Raw genomic sequence first — 21,945 nt, forward strand, 5'->3', positions numbered from 1 at the left:
AGAGAAAGCCCATGTGCATCAACAAAAACCAAGTGTAACCAAACATTAATTTTTTTAAATATCAAAGCAGAGAGATTATTCCAGACATCAAGACATTTTACTATGCAATAATAATTAAGCATGCTAACATTTTTACAAAGATACACACACAAAGTAGAAAAGAGATTCACATAGCAGACTCTCACCTATACAGATAGATAATACAATATGAACTGTGCCTCATAAACATATTTTCAAGGATGATTACAGATTTAATCTAAACAACAAAGCTTCTGAAGATAATAGAGGAAGACATCTGGTTGCTTGCAGAGTAGGCAAAGACTTTGAAACAGAGCACCCATTACACAAACTATGGAGCTAGCAACAGATAATTCAGACTCCATTAAATGTAATCATCAAAAGACACCATGATATCGATGAACCTATTTGCAGGGAAGGAATGGAGACACAGATGTAGAGAATAGACTTAAGGACACAGTTGGGGAGGGAGAGGGTGGGGTATATGCAGAAAATAGCATCAACATACATACTCTATCATTTTTTGGCTTTGTTGATTTTTGCTATGGTCTCTTTTGTTTCTTTTGCATTTATTTCTGCTCTAATTTTTAAGATTTCTTTCCTTCTACTAACCCTGGGGTTCTTCATTTCTTCCTTTTCTAGTTGCTTTAGGTGTAGAGTTAGGTTATTTATTTGACTTTTTTCTTGTTTCTTGAGGTGTGCCTGTATTGCTATGAACTTTCCCCTTAGGACTGCTTTTACTGTGTCCCACAGGTTTTGGGTTGTTGTGTTTTCATTTTCATTCATTTCTATGCAAATTTTGATTTCTTTTTTGATTTCTTCTGTGATTTGTTGGTTATTCAGCAGGGTGTTGTTCATCCTCCATATGTTGGAATTTTTAATAGTTTTTCTCCTGTAATTGAGATCTAATCTCAAAGCCAAAAGCTGGTTCTTTGAAAGGATAAATAAAATTGATAAACCATTAGCCAGACTCATCAAGAAACAAAGGGAGAAAAATCAAATCAATAAAATTAGAAACGAAAATGGAGAGATCACAACAGACAACACAGAAATACAAAGGATCATAAGAGACTATTATCAACAATTATATGCCAATAAAATGGACAACGAGGAAGAAATGGACAAATTCTTAGAAAAGTACAACTTTCCAAAACTCGACCAGGAAGAAATAGAAAACCTTAACAGACCCATCATAAGCACGGAAATTGAAACTGTAATCAAAAATCTTCCAGCAAACAAAAGCCCAGGTCCAGACGGCTTCACAGCTGAATTCTACCAAAAATTTAGAGAAGAGCTAACACCTATCCTGCTCAAACTCTTCCAGAAAATTGCAGAGGAAGGTAAACTTCCAAACTCATTCTATGAGGCCACCATCACCCTAATACCAAAACCTGACAAAGATCCCACAAAAAAAGAAAACTACAGGCCAATATCACTGATGAACATAGATGCAAAAATCCTAAACAAAATTCTAGCAATCAGAATCCAACAACACATTAAAAAGATCATACACCATGACCAAGTGGGCTTTATCCCAGGGATGCAAGGATTCTTCAATATCCGCAAATCAATCAATGTAATACACCACATTAACAAATTGAAAACCAAAAACCATATGATTATCTCAATAGATGCAGAGAAAGCCTTTGACAAAATTCAACATCCATTTATGATAAAAACTCTCCAGAAAGCAGGAATAGAAGGAACATACCTCAACATAATAAAAGCTATATATGACAAACCCACAGCAAACATTATCCTCAATGGTGAAAAATTGAAAGCATTTCCTCTAAAGTCAGGAACAAGACAAGGGTGCCCACTTTCACCATTACTATTCAACATAGTTTTGGAAGTTTTGGCCACAGCAATCAGAGCAGAAAAAGAAATAAAAGGAATCCAAATTGGAAAAGAAGAAGTAAAACTCTCACTATTTGCAGATGACATGATCCTCTACATAGAAAACCCTAAAGACTCCACCAGAAAATTACTAGAACTAATCAATGCATATAGTAAAGTTGCAGGATATAAAATCAACACACAGAAATCCCTTGCATTCCTATACACTAATAATGAGAAAACAGAAAGAGAAATTAAGGAAACAATTCCATTCACCATTGCAACGAAAAGAATAAAATACTTAGGAATATATCTACCTAAAGAAACTAAAGACCTATATATAGAAAACTACAAAACACTGGTGAAAGAAATCAAAGAGGACACTAATAGATGGAGAAATATACTATGTTCATGGATTGGAAGAATCAATATAGTGAAAATGAGTATACTACCCAAAGCAATTTATAGATTCAATGCAATCCCTATCAAGCTACCAACAGTATTCTTCACAGAGCTAGAACAAATAATTTCACAATTTGTATGGAAATACAAAAAAACCTCGAATAGCCAAAGTGATCTTGAGAAAGAAAAATGGAACTGGAGGAATCAACCTACCTGACTTCAGGCTCTACTACAAAGCCACAGTTATCAAGACAGTATGGTACTGGCACAAAGACAGAAATATAGATCAATGGAACAAAATAGAAAGCCCAGAGATAAATCCACGCACATATGGACACCTTATCTTTGACAAAGGAGGCAAGAATATACAATGGATTAAAGACAATCTCTTTAACAAGTGGTGCTGGGAAATCTGGTCAACCACTTGTAAAAGAATGAAACTAGAACACTTTCTAACACCATATACAAAAATAAACTCAAAATGGATTAAAGATCTCAATGTAAGACCAGAAACTATAAAACTCCTAGAGGAGAACATAGGCAAAACACTCTCCGACATACATCACAGCAGGATCCTCTATGACCCACCTCCCAGAATATTGGAAATAAAAGCAAAAATAAACAAATGGGACCTAATTAAACTTAAAAGCTTCTGTACATCAAAGGAAACTATTAGCAAGGTGAAAAGACAGCCTTCAGAATGGGAGAAAATAATATGATAAATAAAATAAATGAAGCAACCGACAAACAACTAATCTCAAAAATATACAAGCAACTCCTACAGCTCAACTCTAGAAAAATAAATGACCCAATCAAAAAATGGGCCAAAGATCTAAATAGACATTTCTCCAAAGAAGACATACAGATGGCTAACAAACACATGAAAAGATGCTCAACATCACTCATTATCAGAGAAATGCAAATCAAAACCACTATGAGATACCATTTCACACCAGTCAGAATGGCTACGATCCAAAAGTCTACAAATAATAAATGCTGGAGAGGGTGTGGAGAAAAGGGAACCCTCTTACACTGTTGGTGGGAATGCAAACTAGTACAGCCACTATGGAGAACAGTGTGGAGATTCCTTAAAAAACTGGAAATAGAGCTGCCTTATGATCCAGCAATCCCACTGCTGGGCATACACACTGAGGAAACCAGAAGGGAAAGAGACACGTGTACCCCAATGTTCATCGCAGCACTGTTTATAATAGCCAGGATATGGAAACAACCTGGATGTCCATCAGCAGATGAATGGATAAGAAAGCTGTGGTACATATACACAATGGAGTATTACTCAGCCATTAAAAAGAATACATTTGAATCAGTTCTAATGAGGTGGATGAAACTGGAGCCTATTATACAGAGTGAAGTAAGCCAGAAGGACAAACACCAATACAGTATACTAACGCATATATATGGAATTTAGAAAGATGGTAACGATAACCCTGTATACGAGACAGCAAAAGAGACACTGATGTATAGAACAGGCTTATGGACTCTGTGGGAGAGGGAGAGGGTGGGAAGATTTGGGAGAATGGCATTGAAACATGTGAAATGTCATGTATGAAACGAGATGCCAGTCCAGGTTCAATGCACGATGCTGGATGCTTGGGGCTGGTGCACTGGGACGACCCAGAGGGATGGTATGGGGAGGGAGGAGGGAGGAGGGTTCAGGATGGGGAACACATGTATAATTTTTTTTTAATTAAAATTGAATAAAAAATTTAAAAAAAAACAACATACATACTCTATCAGGTGTAAGATGACAGCTGGTGAGAAGTTGCTGTTTAGCACAGGGAGTCCAGTCTTGTGCTCTGTGGTGACCTGGGTGGATGGGATGGGGGAGGCTCGGGAGGGACATGATGTATGTATAATTATGGCTGATTTGCATTATTGTATGGCAGAAACCAACACAACATTGTAAATATTTAAAAACAAAAAATAAAAATAGATGATAATTTTTAAAATTAAAAAAAAAAACAAACACACCATGAAGAAAGTAAAAGCTTAACTGACCAAGGATCTGAATCCATAATAAAGAGCTGCTACAGCCACTAAGAAAAATACAATCAACCCATAGAAAAATGAGAGAGAAGCCTCAAAGGAGAACCCAAACATAATAAAAAGTTACTGACCACATTAATAATCAGAGAAAGATAAACTGAACCACAGTGATATAATATTACACAACCATCAGAATGGTCAGTCATACAAAAAATAAGACCGTAATAGTACCAAAGTTGCCAAGAATGTAAAATAATGGGAATTCTCATATATTGTTGACTGAACTATCAATTGGTAGAATTACTTATGAAAAATATTTCACCATATCTTATAAAGGTGCTGCTGCTGCTGCTAAGTTGCTTCAGTCGTGTCTGACTCTGTGCAACCCCATAGACGGCAGCCCACCAGGCTCCCCTGTCCCTGGGATTCTTCAGGCAGGAACACTGGAGTGGGTTGCCATTTCCTTCTCCAATGCATGAAAAGTGAAAATGAAGTCACTCAGTCATGTCCAACTCTTAGCAACCCCATGGACTGCAGCCTACCAGGCTCCTCCGTCCATGGGATTTTCCAGGCAAGAGTACTGGAGTGGGGTGCAATTGCCTTCTCTGGTTCTTATAAAGCTGGACATATGCATATCTACCCCCAGGCATATATCCAACAGAAATGTACAAGAATGTCATAACAGCATTTTAAAATCACTCAAATGAAAAACAGGTATGTTCACAAACAGCAGAGTAGCTAGATAAAATATGAAATCTTCACACAGTGGGAAACCATGAAAAAATGAAAATAAATGACAGTTTCCCTGGTGGCTCAGACTGTAAAGCATCTGCCTGCAATGCAGGAGACCCGGGTTTGATCCCTTGGTCAGGAAGATCCCCTGCAGAAGGAAATGACAACTCATTCCAGTACTCTTGCCTGGAAGATCCCATGGATGGATCCCATGGAGCCTGGTAGGCTACAGTCCATGGGATCACAAACAGCTGGACATGACTGAGTCACTTCACTTCACGTAAAGTGAGCAAAGTAGCAGATACAAAAGAGTGTGTACTGTAGGACATATTTATCGAAGTTCCAGAAACAGGTAAAACTACACCACAATGTTTCAGGACTGATACTAGGTTGCTATGTGTTATGTGATAAGTCACTTCAGTCATGTCCAACTCTTTGCGGCCCCATGGACTACAGCCCACCAGGCTCCTCTGACCATGGGATTTTCCAGGCAAAAGTACTTGAGTGGGGTGCCACTGCCTTCTCCTACTTACTTTTAATATTTTCTTTTGGCACAGTAGGGGCAATATAATTTTGTATATTCACTTCCTTTTAAGCAAAAGTCTAAATTAGAAGCAATGACAGTTTTATAAAAATGGTCCTCAGTAAACATTTCTGGAGTGTGAAATTAGCAAGTTTTTGGAGTGATGTTAACAGCAAAGCCAATTTCACCATATAAAAAATTTTCATTGTGGGATATAAACATCACCTGTTTTATAGAAAAAGTATTAAAGATAACTTAATACATCAAAATTATTAGGTTTATAGCTGTGCTTTATATAAAATGCCTTCAAAATTTAAATGTAATTCCCTTGTATCCCAGTAAAGTCCACATCTCTGGAGTATCTATCACTTGCATTAGAGTGTCAAGAAACTGTTTTCACTGCCCTAGAATACAGATCCTGGTTAAGCCTTAAAAGCACATTTGCAAAATGTTGGTTTTAACATAAACCTCAATTTCAGTTTAAATTAAGTAGGTTCCCATTTTTAATACCACCTAAATACAATATACTGAAAGAGATTATGTAGGACTCGTATTATTTCTTCTTTAAAAATCCAGTGAAATTCACCACTGAAGTCACCTCAACCCAGGATTTTCTTTGTTTTGCTAATAAGCTTGTTTTATTAATGACAAAAAAAGTTTAAAAAGGAACAGGGAGTAAAAACGTAAAACAACGTTAAAAGAACTGTGCATGTGGATACATACATGGATGAAAATAATTCTTATTCACTGAGATGGTTTGAAAAATTTGTAAGAGCTCAAGAGAAAGTAAAAATGTCCAAACTGCCATGACCTTGGGCTTTTATAAATTTCCTCTCAGTGAACATATATTATTTGCAACAACAACAAAAACAAAACAAAAACAACAAATAACAGTCAGAGTTTTCAATACATGGAAGGGAATTTCCTCACACCTAGTTCTGAGCCAGTAGGGTTGATGGGGTTCCTGACTTGGTGACAAGTTTAGAGCAAAGCATGTTTCACTGTGAAGTTGCTATTAACTGGTTTCACCTGTCTTCCACTTCTCATAGTCAGAGCAAAGTAACACCTGCCTTTCAGGATGGTGAGGAATACCATTTTGAACTTCATGACCAGGAAGATATATAAAGCTGTTACTCCTATTCAATAGAGAAGACAAAGAAGTTAGATATTAGAGCAGGGGGAATTAATGTTGAGCTGGGACAATGGAGTATATCTTTCCAATGACTAGAGGTCATTTAGAAGATGCTGATATTAATATATTTCTAATGAGGCCACACCAACTCACTCTAAGCTCTAGTTATCATATGGAAGATGGTATAAAGAGACATTTCCTAGGGTATATTTTGAAAACCACAAGAAAATGTACCTTCATAATTTGGTATTAGTTGAACAAATACCCCAACTTCTCAAAATTTCTTGTGAGTCTCTGCCTGTATTTTACCACAAGAATATCCTACCAATAGTAACATATTACAAATAACATACATTCTCAGAATTAAAGGAAATAAAACTATCAGGTTGGAGGAACAGCTTTTACAATGACTTTCCTTAAACCTTTTTTTGGCTCCAGATAAAATAGTGTGTATAATATTTTGTAGCACTTGAGTTAATCCCATAAGTAAAGATAGGGAACTGGAAATAGTGTAAGTCCTGTTTCTGACTAATTTTATAGGATGTAGTTGGTCAAGCTCTGTTTGTCCAAATATTTAAGAAATCAGTTGGAGAGAAAACATCATATGAGTTCTCCTGGGTGGCACCATTGCTGCTGCTACGTCGCTTCAGTCGTGTCTGACTCTGTGCGACCCCATAGACGGCAACCCACCAGGCTCCTCCATCCCTGGGATTCTCCGGGCAAGAATACTGGAGTGGGTTGCCATTGCCTTCTTCAAGGCATGCACACAGGCTAAGTCGCTTCAGTCGTGTCTGACTCTGTGCGACCCTATGGACGCAGACCACCAGGCTCCTCTGTCCATGGATTTCTCTAGGCAAGAATAATGGAGTGGGTTGCCATTTCCTTCTTCGGTGGCACCACTAGCACAGTGTATAGTTGGAAAGTAGAGGATATTCATATGAGGACAAGAGTAAGAATTGAGATTCCAAAGAACGAATAACAAATATGATATTGAACATACAAACATGGTACTAATTAGCTCAATTCTTCCAAGACGTGACATCTGAATTCAAACACTTAAATCACCAACATTCAACCCATCATTTTCTCAACTAGATACCTTAAGAGAAGCTGGATACAACAGAGGCTGCATTCAGGGTTCAAAAGGAAGTTGCTTAACAATTAAGCAGACACAGTTACTGGACAGGTGAGCTGGTCAGTGGTGTACTGACAAGAGGGACGAGGTGGGAAGGCACAACCTTGGAAGATCCCATCAGGTGGATCAAACTCAGGCAAAGGAGAGTAGATGGACTTCTATGATTTTTAAGAAGTATTTAACCTAGAAGTTCATTTCTATTCAACTTAACACCTGAATTGTCGGTTGACTATGAAGGAACAAAAATTTCACTCAAGTGTAAATGTCTCTTTCCTAGGGAGGAAACATGCGTCACAGACCTTACTCATGGCACAGATTCAAATATATTTATTATGTAACAGCAGTAATGCTGTGAACATCATTCAGGGAGGTCAGCTGACTTACTCAAGGTCATTGTAAATCCCCTCCCAAAAAGTAAGGTTTCCTACATCCAACTAAGCATACAAGATTTCCTGCAATACACAGAGCCTATTCTCAGAGACCCTGAAAACTCATGGTTTTTTAAAAAATTCCAAGCTGAATATAACTTGACATTTTCTCTAGTTTAAATATGTAACATTGCTTCTAGTATTATCTAGCTGAAAGAATTTTTTTTTTTTTTAAATGCAAGAGGTAGGATGTTGTGGCAATTAGCACCTTGGTTCCTATTTTAAATTTTGAACAGTTACTTAATTTCCCTGAACCTCACTCTTCCCGGGGTAAAATGAGGATGCATGTGTGCATGTGTGGATGCTCAGTCATGTGTGACTTTTTGAGACCCCATGGACTATAGCCTGCCAGGCTCCTCTGTCCATGGAATTTTCCAGGCAAGAAATACTAGAGTGGGTGGCCATTTCCTACTCCAGGGTATCTTCCTGACTCAGGGGCTGAACCCGTGTCTCTTGCATCTGCTGCATCGGCAGGCAGATTCTTTACCACTGAGCTACCTATAGCTTGAGGTAATTTTTGCAATCACAGTGCTTCAAGCTCTAGCAAATGTTCAATAAATAGCATCAAATGCAGTTAATAATAATGGTTAATATCCTAATCATTTACTACTCTCACCTTCAGATGACCCAGATGACAAAGCTATGACTTCTCTCAATTACTGACATTTCCAGGAAAGCACTGAACTAGTAGAATAAGGACTTAAAAACACCATTTCAGCGAAGGCACACACGCCCACAGATTTCACACTGCTACACACAGACTTCAACTCTCAGGAATAATTAACTGAAACCAATGACTTCACTCCTGATACACTGGAAAATGCTATAAAGTTCCCTCCATCCCCACAGAAGATGGTCTCAACATAAAGTATTACTAATAGCACGGCACTGTTGGGGACAAAATCATCTGTCAGAGTAAACAATGCAGACTGTTAAGCAGGTCAACAGCTACACACTTTTGTGACTAAAAAAAAAGCTTTAATTTTCATTGTCTGGATCTCAGAAATACAATTAAGAGGAAATGAGGGAGGCCTTCAAGATGGCAGAGGAGTAAGATATAGAGATCACTTCCCTCCCCACAAACACATCAAAAAACTAGTACAGCCACTATGGAGAACAGTGTGGAGATTCCTTAAAAAACTGGAAATAGAACTGCCTTATGACCCAGCAATCCCACTGCTGGGCATACACACCGAGGAAACCAGAAGGGAAAGAGACACGTGTACCCCAATGTTCATTGCAGCACTGTTTATAATAGCCAGGACATGGAAGCAACCTAGATGCCCATCAGCAGATGAATGGATAAGAAAGCTGTGGTACATATACACAATGGAGTATTGCTCAGCCATTAAAAAGAATACATTTGAATCAGTTCTAATGAGGTGGATGAAACTGGAGCCTATTATACACAGTGAAGTAAGCCAGAAAGAAAAACACCAATACAGTATACTAACGCATATATATGGAATTTAGAAAGATGGTAATGATAACCCTGTGTGCGAGACAGCAAAAAAGACATGGATGTATAGAACAGTCTTTTGGACTCTGTGGGAGAGGGAGAGGGTGGGATGATTTGGGAGAATGGCATTGAAACATGTATAATATCATATATGAAACAAATCGCCAGTCCAGGTTCAATGCATGATACTGGACGCTTGGGGCTGGTGCACTGGGACGACGAAGAGGGATGGTACAGGGAGGGAGGAGGGAGGGGGGTTCAGGATGGGGAACACGTGTATACCAGTGGCAGATTCATGTTGATGTATGGCAAAACCAATACAATATTGTAAATAATTAACCTCCAATTAAAATAAATTTATATTAAAAAAAAATACATCTGCACGTGGAACAACCCCTACAGAACACCTATTGAACGGTGGCAGAAGACCTTCCAAAAAGGCAAGCTAATCTCTACATGATGGGGTAGGGCAAAAGAAATAACAAAAAAAGAGAGATACAAAGGATTTGGCTTGGAACCCACACCTCTGAGAGGGAGCTGTGAAGGAGGAAGTTTCCACACACCCAGAAAACCCTTCATGGGCGGGGACGGGGGAACCTTGGAACCTCAGAGGAGAGTGCAGCAACAGGTATGTGGAAGGCAATGCTGAGAGAATTTTACACAGGGATGGAAGCTAACTACCACTGCCCAGCCTGAGACACTTGTCTGCATGCCTTCCAGGGTAGGTAGGGGCTGGGAGCTAAGGCTCAGGCTTTGGAGGTCTGATCCCAGGGAGAGGACTGGGAGTGACTGCCATGAAGACAACCTGAAGGGGTTAGTATGATACAGCTGAGGGAGTCCACAGAAAAACCTGGGCCTCCCATGGAGATAAGAGATCATTATCACAGGGAAGCTCTAACTCCACAAGCTCTCAGACAGCAAGATGCAGCCTTTGCAAGTGCCACAGGTGGGATGAGCCATGGCTGCAGTCTGTGACCGCAGAGGTGGGAATGCTGGCCGGCTGCTGCCAAGGCCAGCTTGTGTGCTAGCGGGGGATGGGAGGCAGGGGGGAGGTAAGGCTGTGGTCTGTGACCCCAGAGGTGAGGTGTGGACTGCCACCAAGCTGTGAGCAGGTGCAGGTCCCTGTGGACACCTTTCAGGGAGCCTGTGCACCCTAACACTATTGAGGGACCCATGACCCAGGGCCAATTCCCCTAGGAGAGTGCACAACCCACCTCAGGCTATAGCACCTTCCCACAGGCCTCTGCGGCAGGCAGTCCCCACACATCACAACTGTGATCCTGTATCCTTCCCCCTCCCTGGCCACACTGAGCAAGTGAGCCCTAAGCAGCCGCTCTTTCTCCTTCCCCTTGTCTGGGTGGGAAACAGATGCCAGAGGACTGCCTACAAACACAGGCAGGACCAAAACCAAAATGGAGCACACCAGGGGTTGTGTGGCTAAAGAGGAAGGAAATGTGCTTGTGCAACCACAGCAAGTTCCCCCAGTTGGGATGAAATTCCCCCAGTTGGGATGAAATTCCCCCAGTTGCTTGCGACTGTGGACTTTGGGGGCAATGGTGGACTCTGGAAGCAAGTACAAGCTAGAGTAAGGCCAGATCCGAGTCTGAGCTGACCTCACAGTGCCCAAGGCAGGTCCAGAGAACTTCCTAGTAGTATCGGAGGACCTCACTGTCGGGGAGAGGACACTCACAACTGAGTTCAGGGAAAATACTTTTCTTACTAACACTATCTCTATGTTTTTGTCTTTTTTTCTGCTATGTTCTATTGCTTTTTTAAATTATTCCTTTAATTTTTATTTTTTAATTACCTTTTCTATGCTTTTATTTTTAAATTTTATTTTTTCCTATGTCTACAGTACTTTTTCGCTATATTGTATTTTTTCCATGTTTTTGGTTTTTGTATTTTACTAGTTTTCAGTGAAGTTGCTCAGTTGTGTCTGACTCTTTGTAACCCCATGGACTGTAGCCTACCAGGCTCCTCTGTCCATGGAATTCTCCAGGCAAGAGCACTGGAGTGGGTTGCTATTTCCTTCTCCAGGGGATCTTCCTGACCCAGGGAATGAACCTGGGTCTCCCATGTTGCAGGCAGATGCTTTACCATCTGAGCCACCAGGGAAGCCCCTAGGGGTTTGTTTATTGGTCTGATTACTCTCTTCTGTCTTAGTTCCCCTTTTCATTCTTCCTTTTTTTTTTCTCTTGTCTTTTCTTTTTATGAGTGTATGTGAGTTTATTTGTGTTTCTGTCTGTTTAGTTTTACCATTTGTTTCAGGGTTTTGTCTGTCCATTCTTTGTTTGTATGTTTGTTTGTTTTTTTTTTTTTTCCTTTCTTTTTTCTATTTCTTTCTCTTTCTTCTCTGCATTGTGTAGAGTCTTGGTGCTCCAGCCAGGAGTCAGGCCTGAAACCTCCAAGGTAGGAGACCTGAGTCCAGGATGCTGGACAACCAGAGAACTCCCAACCCCATGGCATATTAATCAATGAGAGCTCTCTCAAAGGCCTCCATCTTACTACTAACACCAAGACCCACCCAAGGCCAGCAAGCTCCAGTGCCAGAGCTGCCCAAAACCATACCAAGCTCACAGACACTCCAAACACATCACTGGATATGGCACTGCCCTTCAGCAAGACAAGACCTAGATCCACTCACCAGAACACAGGCACCAGTCTCCCCTCTACCAGGAAGCCTTCACAAGACACTGGTCCAACCCCACCCAGGGGAACAAACCTCACAAGTAAAAGGAACCTGAAACCTTGCAAGCTGTGGAAAGGAGACCCCAAATACATTAATTAAACAAAAGGAAAAGACAGAGAAACATACAGCAGATGAAGGAGCATGGTAAAAACCCCCAAGACCAAACAAATAAAGAGGAAATGGGTAGTCTACCTGAAAAAGAATTCAGAGTAATGATAGTAAAGTTGATCCAAAATCTCAGAAATAAAATGGAGGCATAGATAAATAGGATTGAGGTGTGGGTTGAGGACATACAAAACGTGTTTAATAAAGACCTAGAAGAAACAAAAATCAGACAATCAGCAATGATAACACAGTAATTGAAATAAAAAATACACTTGAGTGAAACAACAGCAGAGCGAGGCAGAAGACTGGATAAGTGAGCTGGAACATAGAATGGTGGAAATAATGGAAGCAGAGAAGAATAAAGAAAGAATGAAAAGAAAAAAGGACAGTCCCAGAGACCTCCATGTGCTTTACAACATTAAGCACACCGACATTTCGTCCAAGAGGAAGAGGATAAAAGAAAGGGTATGAGAAAATATTTAAGGAGATTATAGTTGAAAACTTCCCTAACATGGGAAAGGAAATAACCACCCAAATCCAGGAAGCCTAGAGAGTCCCATACAGGATAAGCCCAAAGAGAAACACACCAAGACACATATTAATCAAACTAACAAAAATTAAACACAAAGAAAAGGTATTAAAAGCAGCAAGGGAAAAGCAACAAATAACATACAAAGGAATCCCCATAAGCTTAACAGCTGATCTTTCAGCAGACACTCTGCAGGCCAGAGGGAGTGGCAGGATATACTGAAAGTGATGAAAGGAAAAAAACTACAACCAAGATTACCCTACCCAGCAAAGATCTCATTCAAACTGGATGGAGAAATTGAAAGCTTTTTTAATTTAAGCAAAAGTTAAGAGAATTCAGCAACACCAAACCAGCTTTACAACAAATGCTAAAGGAACTTCTCTAGACAAGAAACACAAGGAAAGAAAAGACCGACAAAAGCAAACCCAAAACCGTAAAGTAAATGGTAACAGAATCATATATATCAAAAACTAACCTAAATGGAAATGGATTAAATGCTCCAACCAAAAGATACACACTGGCTGAATGGATACAAAAACAATATCCATATATATGCTGTTTACAATAGAAATACTTCAGGCCAAGGGACAGGTACAGACTAAAAGGGGCTGGGAAAAGATATTTCATATGAATGTAAATCAAAAGAAAGCTGGAGTAGCAATACTCATATTAGATAAAACAGACTTTAAAATAAAGGATATTACAACAGACAAGAAAGGATACTACATAATGATCAACAGATCAATCCAAGAAGATATAACAATTATAAACATATATTCACTCAACATAGGAGCACAATACATAAGGCCAAATGCTAACAACTACTAAAGGGGAAATCAACAGTAACACAGTAACAGCAGGAGACTTTAACACTACCACTCAGACCAAAGATAGATCATCCAAACAGAAAATTAATAATGAAACACAAGCCTTAAATGATACATTAGACCATATGGACCTAACTTATACAGGATATTCCATCCAAAAGCAGTAAAATACACTTTTTTCTGAGGTACACATGGATGTTCTCCATGAAAGATCATAGCATGGGTCACAAAGTCAACCCCTGGTTAATTTAAGAAAATTACAATTGTATGAGTCATTTTTTCTGACCAAAATGCTATTAGATATCAATTAACAGAAAAAAAAACTGTAAGAACACCCCACAAACACATGGAGGCTAAACAATACACTTTTAAATAACCAAGAGATCACTAAGAAATTCAAGAGGAAGTCAAAAGATACCTATAAACAAGTGACAATGAAAACATGACAATTCAAAACCTATGGAATACAGCAAAAGCAGTTCTATGAGGAATGTTTAGAGCAATACAATTCTACCTCAAGAAATAAGAAAAACATGATCAAGTGGAATTTATCCCAGGGATGTAAGGATTCTTCAACATATGTAAATCAATCAATATGATACAAAATATTAACAAATTAAAAACAAAAAACATATGATCATCAAAATAGATGTAGAGAAAGTTTTCCACAAAATTTTCCATTTATGATTTTAAAAACTCTCCAGAAAATCGGCACAGAAGGAAACTTTTGTTGTTGTTTAGTCGCTAAGTTGTCTCCAACTCTTGTGACCACACGGACTGTAGCCTGCCAGCCTCCTCTATTAATGGGATTTCCCAGACAAGAATACTGGAGTGGGTTGCCATTTCCTTCTCTGGGGTATCTTCCTGACCCAGGTATGGAATCCAAGTCTCCTGCATTGGTAGGTGTATTCTTTACCACTGAGCCACCTACCTCAACATGATAAAGGTCATATATGACAAGCCCACAGCAAACATTACTCTCAATGCTGAGAAACTGAAAGCATTTCCTCTAATATCAGGAACAAAACAAGGGTACCCACTCTCACCACTGTTATTCAATATAGTTTTAGAAGACCTAGACATGGCAATCAATACAAAAAGAAATAAAAGGAATCCAGATTGGAAAAGTGGAGAAGGAAATGGCAACCCACTCCAGTATTCTTGCCTAGAGAATCCTGTAGAGGAGCCTGGTGGGCTCCTGTCCATAGGGTAGCACAGAGTTGGACACGACTGAAGCGACTTAGCATGCATTCATGCATCAGAGAAGGAAATGGCAACCCAGTCCAATATTCTTGCCTAGAGAATCCCAGGGACAGAGGAGCCTGGTGGGCTGCCAACTATGGGGTCGCACAGAGTTGGACTCAACTGAAGCGACTTAGCAGCAGCAGCTGCAGCAGCAGATTGGAAAAGAAGATGTAAAACTCACTATTTGCAGATGATGTGATACTATACATAGAAAACCCTAAAGATGCCACCAGAATATAATCAATGAATTTAGCAAAGTTACAGGATATAAAATGAATACACAGAAATCTCCTGCATTCCAATACACTAACGATGAATAATCAGAAAGAGAAATTTAGGAAACAATGACATTCATCACTGAAACAAAAAGAATAAAATACCTAGGAATAAAACAACATAAAGTGACAAAAGAACTGTATGCAGAAAACTGCAAGACACTGATGAAAGAAATAAAAAATGACACAGATGGACAGATAAACTATGTTCTTGGATTGGAAGAAGCAATACTGTGAAAATGACTATACTACCCAAAGCAATCTACAGACTCAATGCAGTCCCTATCAAATGACAAATGGCATTTTTCACAAAACTAGAACAAAAAAATTTACAATTTGCATGGAAACACAAAAGACCCTGAATAGCCAAAGCATTCTTGAGAAAGAAAAATGAAGCTGGAAGAATCTACCTTCCTGACTTCAGACTATACTATAAAGTCACAATCCTCAAGATAGTATGGTGTTGGAATAAAAACAGAAATACAGACCAATGGAATAAGATATAAAGCCCATTACATCAATGGACACCTTATCTTTGAAGAAGGAGGCAAGAATATACAATTGAGAAAAGACAGCCTCTTCAATAAGTGGCTCCCTGGTGGCTCAGACGGTAAAGTGTCTGCCTACAATGCAGGAGACCCAGGTTCAATCCCTGGGTCAGGAAGATCTCCTGGAGAAGGAAACGGCAACCCACTCCAGTACTCTTGCCTGGAAAATCCCATGGACGGAGGAGCCTGGTAGACTACAGTCCATGGGGTCGCAAAGAGTCGGACACGACTGAGTGACTTCACTTTCAATAAGTGGTGCTGGCAAAACTAAACAGCTACATGTATTATAAAAGAATGAAACTGGAACACTTCCTACCACCATACACAAAAATAAACTCAAAATGGATTAAAGACTTAAATGTAAGGCCAGAAACTATAAAATTCTTAGAGGAAAACATAGGCAGAACACTCTTTGACATAAATCACAGTAAGATCCTCTCTGACCCACCTCCTAGAATAATGGAAATAAAAACAAAAGTCAACACATGGGACCTAATTAAACTTAAAAGTTTTTGCATAACAAAGGAAACTATAAACAAGATGAAAAGACAACCCTCAGAAATGGAGAAAACAATTGCAAATGAAGCAACTGACAAAGGATTAATCTCTGAAAGATATAAGCAGTTCAAAATCAGAAAAACAAACAACCCAATCAAAATAGGCAGAGAACCTAAACAAACATTTCTCCAAAGATAACATACAGATGGCCAATAAACACATGAAAAGATGCTCAACATCACTCATTATTGCTGCTGCTGCTGCTGCTAAGTCGCTTCAGTCGTGTCCGACTCTGTGCGACCCCATGGACTGCAGCCCACCAGGCTTCTCCGTCCATGGGATTCTCCAGGCAAGAACACTGGAGTGGGTTGCCATTTCCTTCTCCAATGCATGAAAGTAGAAAGTGAAAGTGAAGTCGCTCGGTCATGTCTGACTCTTAGCAACCCCATGGACTGCAGACTACCAGGCTCCTCCATTCATGGGATTTTCCGGGCAACAGTACTGGAGTGGGTTGCCATTGCCTTCTCCCTCACTCATTACTAGAGAAATGCAAATCAAAACTGCAATGAAGTATCACCTCACACCAGGTACTTCACAGCTGGTACTACTTCCCAGGTACTACTCAGATGGTAAAGAATTCATCTGCAATGCAGGAGACCTGGGTTTGATCTCTGGGTTGGGAAGTTTCCCTGGAGAAGGGAATGGCAACCGACTCTACTATTCTTGCCTGGAGAATTCCACGGACAGGGAGGCCTGGCGTGCTGCAATTCATGGGGTCAGAAAGAGTCGGACATGACTGAGTGACTAACACAAGTACACAAATCAGAATGACCACCATCAAAAAATAAATTCTTGGAGAAGATGTGGAGAAAGGGACCCTGTTGCCTTGTTGGTGGGAACATAACCTGATACAGCCACTATGGAGAACATGATGGAGATTCCTTAAAGACTAGGATAAAATGACCATATGATCCAGCAACCCCCTTACTAGAGAAATAAACTGAGAAAACCACAATTCTGAAATACACATATTCTGAATACACAATTCTGAAATACACCACAACGTTCACTGCAGTATTATTTACAACAGCAAGGACATGGAAGCAATGTAGATGTCCACTGAGAGATGAATGGATAAAGGAGTTGTGGTACATATATACAATGGAATATTCAGTCAGTTCAGTTAGTTCAGTTCAGTCGCTCAGTCGTGTCTGACTCTTTGCCACCCCATGAATTGCAGCACGCCAGGCCTCCCTGTCCATCACCAACTCCCGGAGTTCACTCAGACTCACGTCCATCGAGTCAGTGATGCCATCCAGCCATCTCATTCTCTGTCATCCCCTTCTCCTCCTGCCACCAATCCCTCCCAGCATCAGAGTCTTTTCCAATGAGTCAACTCTTCACATGAGGTGGCCAAAGTACTGGAGTTGCAGCTTCAGCATCATTCCTTCCAAAGAAATCCCAGGGCTGATCTCCTTCAGAATGGACTGGTTGGATCTCCTTGCAGTCCAAGGGACTCTCAAGAGTCTTCTCCAACACCACAGTTCAAAAGCATCAATTCTTCGGCACTCAGCCTTCTTCACAGTCCAACTCTCACATCCATACATGACCACTGGAAAAACCATAGCCTTGACTAGATGGACCTTTGTTGGCAAAGTAATGTCTCTGCTTTTTAATATGCTATCTGCTGCTGCTGCTGCTAAGTCACTTCAGTCATGTCCAACTCTGTGTGACCCCATAGACGGCAGCCCACCAAGCTTCCCCGTCCCTGGGATTCTGCAGGCAAGAACACTGGAATGGGTTGCCATTTCCTTCTCCAATGCATGAAAGTGAAAAGTCAAAGTGAAGTCATTCAGTCATGTCCAACTCTTCACGACCCCATGGACTGCAGCCTACCAGGCTCCTCCATCCAAGGGATTTTCCAGGCAAGAGCACTGGAGTGGGGTGCCATTGCCTTCTCCAAATATGCTATCTAGGTTGGTCATAACTTTTCTTCCAAGGAGTAAGCGTCTTTTAATTTCATGGCTGCAATCACTATCTGCAGTGATTTTGGAGCCCAAAAAAATAAAGTCTGACACTGTTTCCCCATCTATTTCCCATGAAGTGATGGGACCAGATGCCATGATCTTCGTTTTCTGAATGCTGAGCTTTAAGCCAACTTTTTCACTCTCCTGTTTCACTTTCATCAAGAGGCTTTTTAGTTACTCTTCACTTTCTGCCATAAGGGTAGTGTGTATATTGTCACCCTGCTTATTTAACTTCTATGTAGAGTACATATTGAGAAATGCTGGGCTGGAAGAAGCACAAGCTGGAATCAAGATTGCCGGGAGAAATATCAATAACCTCAGATATGCAGATGACAATGGAATATTACTCAGCCATAAAAAGGAATAAATTTGTGTCAGTTGTAGTGAGGTAGATGAACCTAGAGCGTGTTATACAGAGTGAATTAAGTCAGAAAGAGAAAAACAAATATGTATTAATGAATATATATGGAATCTAGAAAAATGGTACTGATAAACCTATCTGAATGGAAGGAATGAAGATACTAGATGACCTAGAGGGGCAGGATGCAGGGAGCATGGAAGGGAGGCTCAAGAGGGAGCAGATATGTAGAGTTATAACTAATTCACGTTGTTGTATAGCAGAAACCAACATAACATTGTACAGCAATTACCCTCCAATTAAATAAAAACATTAAGTCACTAGAAAAGAAGAGAAAATGAACTCCAAATTATAAATTCTGTTCTTTCACTGTTTCTAAAGATTTCAAAGGGCTTCTCAAGTAGCAAAATATATTTTTGTTTCTAAGCCTTAGTTTTTCTTTTTTCTTGTCTTTAGCATAAATTATTGCTCAGATGATTAACAGCTATTTCTGTTCAAACTTTACTCACCTGAAGACACTCAAATTCCATCTTCCTGGTCAAAACATTTTGCTTTATCTTTTTGGGAGACAGGCCCCAACACACCTTTTCTATGTTGCATGAGGCTTTCCACCACAAAAGTGGATTTCTCTTACCATCCCAGGCTCAAAGTGCCTGCTGATCCTGTCCTGCTTTAATTCAGATGTTAGAAGTGTCCTTGTTTTTTTTTTTTAAAGCCCTTCCTTTGAGGCAAGTTCATGGCCTCTGTTTCAGAGATGTAAGCCTGCCAGCACCGCCTCCCACACCACTGAGGGAGCCAGCTTCCTGATGGAGCAAGACATCCCCAGCATGCCTTTGAAATCACAGCATGAGCAACATAGATGAATTAAATAGAAGCTCCCATGCAGAGACTTCACTCTTTTCAGCAAGTGATCAATAAATCTGAAGTATCCTAAAATAAAATTTCATAAACAGACTGGAATGGAATTTAAATGAATGGTTTTGATCTCCCTCAAACCAAGCTGAAAGCTTCTCTTTTCAAGGGCCTTCCCAAGTCCTAGCCACCATTTTAAAAAGCCAACTAATTAGGTTTGCTGTTTGCTGTTAAATGATGTAACTAAGGAGTCCTTTCATTGACAAACTGAGAATTGTTCAAAAATTTTGAGAGTATGAGTTATTTAAAATTACTCAAAAATTACATCTTCCATCCAATCTCCCAATCTAGAAACCTGTTGACTTTTGACAACCCTGCACATTCTAAGTCTAGCCATTAGCTGAAACCAACCATCTCCAATTCAGATCCACCTCTAAAATGAGACTGTCATTCACCTCAATTGCTCCAGCTCTCAAATCTTGTTTAAAATATTTCAATAATCTCTTCCTTGGTTGCCACACTCATGCAGCCACCTCCCACTGTGCAGGGAGACCTCAGCTAAAGCAACGACAAGCACACCCATCTCCTGCCAGGAAAACACCTTACAGATCTCCAATGATTCTGTGACAGAATTCCGTGTCCTGGTCTGGCCCATGCATGTGCCCTGACCCATGGCCTTCTGCCCACCACATCTCCTCCCATACTCCTCAAGGGCCCCTTTGCTCCTACCACCCCAGATGACTCCCTGTTTTCTGGATGCACCAGGATCCATCAGAGCCCCATGCTTCTGGGGCAGATGATTTTTCTCAAAGACCCCTTGGCTTTCCACCTGGCAAACTCCTACTTAACCTTCAAGTGCCACTATGAATGCCCCCTCTCTGGGTGTGGTGGGGGGCTTCTCCCCATGTACCCCAGGAAGTTAAGTGTGGCATTGCCTGTGTTCCCACAGCACATTTAGCATCTGCAATTCTTTCACATGTGGTCTGTGTGTTCCCCACCCCCAGTTAAGCAGGAGCTCCCCTGAGACATGAAGGTGTGCTACTCCTAGGTGGGTATGGATACTAACACTGGCAGAACCCCCTACTGCATGTCAGCTTCATCATGATCTCACACAAAGTACATGAACTTTAAGCCAGGCAACTCCTCAGTTTAAATCATAGATCCCGGCACCATCATCTTCTAGAAGCTTTGCTGTGGAACCTTGTGCTTCCTCGTCTGTAAACAACCAGCTTATGAGGAGGCAGGAGGCAGAACTCAGGAAGAATGAGATGATACAAGAACACTGACTGGAGACATCCAGGTATGCATATATCAACAAGAACGACGACAAGACGGCTCTGACAGCCACTCTGTGCTGGGCATGCGGTCATGAACTGTCCATCATTACCAAGTGGTAACAGGACCATAGAGGCCATGGGAGCTGACCAATGCCACCGGGCAAGTGCCAAGATGCAAACCCCCTGGGGATCTAACTATACACTCCAAACATCACTTCACTTACCTAAGTACCTGATATGTCATTTAATCCTTATCAAAATCCCTTTGACTTTCCTCACTTTGTGGATGAAAAAACTGAGCCTCAAATAAATAATTTGCCCCAAATCATATAGTTACAAGGTAAACAAGCTAGGACTCAAACTCAAGTGTGTCTAAACTCAAAACACTTCAGTCAAAATCCCATGGGCATTTTATAAAAGGTGCAAACATACTTTAAAATGGAAAACTGACAGGAATCTCAGGAAAAGCACGTCTGTGGCAGTGATTCAATATGAAGCCAGGTTCCCCCTGGTCAAGATGATCAGGAAAACTTCCTGGAAGGATTTTAAAAGTATTTAAAAACAAAAGTGGACACTAAAGAAATGAAAATTATTACTGGAAACCAAAACTAATGGCTTGAGAGCACTCAGGACAAGGCTGAAGTCAGCAGACCGGGGACAGAGAATTTTGGGGCACTTGGGGAATCAGGGATAGTCACAATGGAGAGAAGACAAGGCAGGGGTGTGCACCATGTCAGCAGCAACAGAGGACCTCAGCAAAACAGAGCAGACCCGGTCCTGGTGAGAATGAGCCATGATAATAAGCAGGTGGGAAGTGTGAAGACTGATCCAGGCTCTTGCCCAAAGCAGGTGGTGGCAGTCCTTGGCTCAGAGGCAGGCTTCCCGAGAGCTGAGGGGCACAGGTGGGGGCCACAGGGCCCCAGTGCAGAGGCAGGTGAAAGGAAGCCACAGTCATGCCTTCAAGAAGGAAGGATCACGTGACATTTTGCAAAGGAGTCTGATTTCAGATAAGCTGAATCTCAGATGTCAGTGGAACATGGAGG

At 40.5% G+C, this 21,945-nt stretch overlaps 1 protein-coding gene and 1 non-coding gene across 2 annotated transcripts in view; one reads left to right on the forward strand and one right to left on the reverse strand.

Moving 5' to 3' along the window:
- LOC614741 (formin-2) overlaps nucleotides 1–21,945 on the reverse strand; it is a 357,851-nt gene that overhangs the window by 271,112 nt on the left and 64,794 nt on the right. The window lies entirely within an intron of this gene.
- On the forward strand, nucleotides 15,935–16,007 carry TRNAC-ACA (transfer RNA cysteine (anticodon ACA)). Its single transcript has one exon. It is a non-coding gene; the product is annotated as a tRNA-Cys (tRNA).

This window comes from Bos taurus, chromosome 28 (assembly GCF_002263795.3).
Source record: "Bos taurus isolate L1 Dominette 01449 registration number 42190680 breed Hereford chromosome 28, ARS-UCD2.0, whole genome shotgun sequence".
Taxonomy (NCBI): domain Eukaryota; kingdom Metazoa; phylum Chordata; class Mammalia; order Artiodactyla; family Bovidae; genus Bos; species Bos taurus.